The following is a 4,807-nucleotide window of genomic DNA, read 5'->3' as shown; positions in this document are numbered from 1 at the left end:
ACCGGATATTACAACAGATATTGAACGTTAAAACCGAGGCCTGGCTCGGATATATTGGAGAGGGGGAGGGGCCGGGGGGGGGGGGGCTTATGGGGGGGGGGGGGGGAGAAAAGAAAAGAAAGTCATAAACACACGTGCCTGCACACACACACACACACACACACACACACACACACACACAGAGGCAGAGACAGACAGACATAGATCGATACACAAAGACAGTGAGAGAGACAGAGACAGAGAGAGAGACAGAGACAGAGAGAGGCAGAGAGACAGACAGACATAGATCGATACACAGAGACAGTGAGAGAGACAGAGACAGAGGGACAGACAGAGAGACAGACAGAGAGAGAGAGGGGCAGAGACAGAGAGACAGACAGAGACAGAGAGACACAGAGAGAGGCAGAGACAGACAGACAGACAGACATAGATCGATACTCAGAGACAGTGAGAGAGGGAGACAGAGACACAGACAGAGAGAGAGAGGTAGAGGGAGAAATGGAAAGAGAGACAGAGATAGTGAGACAGACGGACACAGATAACGCAACAAAGACACTTTTCTTTCTTTCTTTCTTTCTCCCAAGGCCTGACTAAGCGCGTTGGGTTACGCTGCTGGTCAGGCATCTGCTTGGCAGATGTGGTGTAGCGTATATGGTTTTGTCCGAACGCAGTGACGCCTCCTTGAGCTACTGAAACTGAAACTCTTTCTGTCTTTCTTTCTTTCTTTTTTTCTCAACATCATCAGCCGTACAGCCTTGAAAACATGGAAGGTACAAATTGGAAACATCGTCTTCATCAACCTGTATCTAACACTCCTCCTCCACTCCCTTCCGCCTACACCCCCTTCCCTTGCCTCCTCTGCATTCCCCACCCCCACCTCCCACCCCCCACCCCCACCCCCCGCCCCGCACCACACCCACCCCTACCCTGTCCTACCTTCAACCATTTTTGACTCACTTGTGTAAACAAAGTGAGTCTATGTTTTAACCCGGTGTTCGGTTGTCTGTGTGTGTGTGTGTGTGTGTGTGTGTGTGTGTGTGTCTGTGTGTCTGTGTGTCCGTGGTAAACTTTAACATTGACATTTTCTCTGCAAATATTATGTCAGTTGACACCAAATTAGGCATAAAAATAGGAAAAATTCAGTTCTTTCCAGTCATCTTGTTTAAAACAATATTGCACCTCTGGGATGGGCACAAAAAAAATAATAAATGAAGCCTAATTATATGCAAACTGCATTTACTGTTATATTTATATTTTTTGTATTCTCTAAACTTGGCACTTTGAGCTGATATTCTGACCCAACAACAAGAGCAGTCATTATTATCATTTTTTGTTCAAAATGGAACTTCTTTTGCTAAGCATGGAAGTTTTATTTATTTTGCAAACGTTTTGGTGCAGATAGTAAAAAAGGGAAATTACTCTGTAATTAATGCTAGGGGACTTAATTTGCTTTAAACTGATCTTTCTCATCTTAAACATTATATTTTGAAATTATACTCAATACATAAAAAGCTTGGATTTTTTTTTTTTTTTTTTTAAGTGTATCACAAGTGAGTCTTGAAGGCCTTGCCTCTCTGTCTAACAATGGCTTGCCATGCCATTTAGGCAGCCGTTTCCGTATTCGGGGACAAGTGCATGCTTATTCTCTCTCTCTTTCTGTGTCTGTGTCTCTGTATCTGTCACTGTCTCTCTCTATCTGTGTGTCTCTCTCTGTCTCTGTCTGTCTGTCTCTCTGTCTCTCCCCCTTCCCGTCTCTCTACCTGTGTCTGTTTCTCTGTCTGTCTCTCTCTCTCTCTCTCTCTGTGTCCCTGTCTCTCTGTCTTCTCTCTCTGTGTCTTTCTAGGTCTCTCTCTCTCCTCTCTCTCTCTCTCTCTCTCTCTCTGTCCCTGTCTCTCTGTCTTCTCTCTCTCTGTCTTTCTAGGTCTCTCTCTCTCTCTCTCTCTCTCTCTCTCTCTCTCTCTCTCTCTCTCTGTCTCTGTCTCCTCTCTCGTATGTTTACTTGCTGAAGAATGGTTCTGTTTACAGTATTCGAAATCTCTGCGTTTATATATCTAATGCCCTGAAAATACGACAGGAATTCTGTGATAACATTGATGAAAGTTAGAATTAATTTACTATGTACAAGAAGCACTTTTGTTCTACAGGTTTAAGTTAGTATGTATTTTACATTTTGTTGTCGCTGCGTGATCACCATATCATGAACTTTTGACCTATTTCTTGGGGCCGGAGGCCTGGAGATTAAAGTTTTGTTCTTGTTCTTGTTCTCTCCCCCCTCTCTCTCTCTCTCTCTGTGTCCCTGACTCTCTGTGTCTTCTCTCTCTGTCTCTGTCTGTCTCTGTCTGTCTCTCTCTCTCCCTCTCTTTCTAAGTCTGTCTGTCTGTCTGTCTCTACCTCTCTATTTGTCATTGTTTCTATGTCTCTCTGTCTGTCTCTCTCTCCCTTTCTTTCTAAGTCTGTCTGTCTGTCTGTCTGTCCCTCTCTATTTGTCTCTGTTTCTATGTCTCTCTGTCTGTCTCTCTCTCCCTCTCTTTCTAAGTCTGTCTGTCTGTCTGTCTCTACCTCTCTATTTGTCTTTGTTTCTATGTCTCTCTGTCTGTCTGTCTCTCCCTTTCTTTCTAAGTCTGTCTGTCTGTCTGTCCCTCTCTATTTGTCTCTGTTTCTATGTCTCTCTGTCTGTCTCTCTCTCCCTCTCTTTCTAAGTCTGTCTGTCTGTCTGTCCCTCTCTATTTGTCTCTGTTTCTATGTCTGTCTGTCTCTCTCTCTCTCCCTCTCTTTCTAAGTCTGTCTGTCTGTCTGTCTGTCCCTCTCTATTTGTCTCTGTTTCTATGTCTGTCTGTCTGTCTCTCTCTCCCTCTCTTTCTAAGTCTGTCTGTCTGTCTGTCTGTCTGTCTCTACCTCTCTATTTGTCTTTGTTCCTATGTCTCTTCTCTCCCACTCTCTGTCTCTCTGTCTGTCCTGTCTCTGTCTCTCCTTTCTTTCTCTGTCTCTCTGTCTGTCCTGTCTCTGTCTCTCCTTTCTTTCTCTGTCTCTCTGTCTGTCCTGTCTCTGTCTCTCCTTTCTTTCTCTGTCTCTCTGTCTGTCCATGTCTCTGTCTCTCCTTTCTTTCTCTGTCTCTCTGTCTGTCCTGTCTCTGTCTCTCCTTTCTTTCTCTGTCTCTCTGTCTGTCTCTCCTTTCTTTCTCTGTCTCTCTGTCTGTCCTGTCTCTGTCTCTCCTTTCTTTCTCTGTCTCTCTGTCTGTCCTGTCTCTGTCTCTCCTTTCTTTCTCTGTCTCTCTGTCTCCATGTCTCTGTCTCTTCTTTCTTTCTCTGTCTCTCTGTCTGTCCTGTCTCTGTCTCTCCTTTCTTTCTCTGTCTCTCTGTCTGTCCTGTCTCTGTCTCTCCTTTCTTTCTCTGTCTCTCTGTCTCCATGTCTCTGTCTCTCCTTTTTTTCTCTGTTTCTCTGTCTCCATGTCTCTGTCTCTCTTTTCTTTCTCTGTCTCTCTGTCTCCATGTCTCTGTCTCTCCTTTCTTTCTCTGTCTCTCTGTCTGTCCTGTCTCTGTCTCTCCTTTCTTTCTCTGTCTCTCTGTCTGTCCTGTCTCTGTCTCTCCTTTCTTTCTCTGTCTCTCTGTCTGTCCTGTCTCTGTCTCTCCTTTCTTTCTCTGTCTCTCTGTCTCCATGTCTATGTCTCTCTCACTCTCTCTCTCTCTTTTCAGTAAGGGGGTTCGGCCTTAATCTGAACAAAAGGTCGTTATCGTTCTCTGTCTCTTTCCTCTCTCTCTACTTCTCTGTCTCTGTCTCTGTCTCTCCTCTCTCTCTCTCTGTCTCTCTCTCACATTCTCTCTTTTTTTCTCTCTCTTTATCTGTCCATGTCTCTCTGTCTCCATGTCTCTCTGTCTGTTTGTCTCTCTGTGTCTGTCTGTCTGTCTCTCTCCCCCCCCTCTCTCTCTCTCTCTCTCTCTCTCTCTCTCTTAGATAGATAGACAGGATGGTAAAACGTCAATGTCCTTTATCCAGCTTGCAAAAAAAATATGTTTGTATGTGTGTTTGCAGGCACACTTCACATTGCATTGTATTGCATTGCATTGCATTGTATTGCATTGCATTGCATTGTAGTGTAGTGTAGTGTAGTGTAGTGTAGTGTAGTGTAGTGTAGTGTAGTGTAGTGTAGTGTAGTGCTTCATCATCCGAAGCATCCGACTGACTAACGTCCAGATCATCACCTTAGGTCAAGTGGAAATGGGAGATAATTCTGGCGATTGTGGGATGCGAACCTCTACGCTCAGACTCTCTCGTTTCCCAGGCGGACGCGTTACCACTGGCCAATGATGGCGTTAGATAACTCAGATAAGAGCAGCAGAAACAACAACAACAGCAACCCAATTCAACTCTGATTCGATGTGAATTTGCCAGCGAAATTAACACGTGTCAAATCATCGGGAAATTCCGTTGAAGTTTCTTCCCTTTGCTGTAGAGAGGTTCATGAATATGTATGAGCTCAGAACCTGGTTTGGATTGAACCGGTTTTGACAGATGCCCTTCAAATTCCTAAATGGGTGTTGTTCGTGTGTTGGAAGTTAATCTGTTACTTGCTGAGCTGTGAAGAAAACTCCCAAACGTTACATGCGTAGTTGCACAAGCAGTAGCCGAGTGGTTAATTAAAATTAAAGCGTTGGACTTTCAATCTGAGGGTCCCGCGTTCGAATCTCGGTAACGGAGCCTGGTGGGTAGAGGATGGAGATTTTTCCGACCTCCCATGTCAACATATGTGCAGACCTGCTCAGTGCCTGAACTCCCTTCGTGTGTTTACGCACGCAGAAGATCAAATATG

This window comes from Babylonia areolata, chromosome 33 (assembly GCF_041734735.1).
Source record: "Babylonia areolata isolate BAREFJ2019XMU chromosome 33, ASM4173473v1, whole genome shotgun sequence".
In the NCBI taxonomy this organism is placed as follows: Eukaryota; Metazoa; Mollusca; class Gastropoda; order Neogastropoda; family Buccinidae; genus Babylonia; species Babylonia areolata.
Note: the sequence above shows the minus strand (reverse complement) of the source record.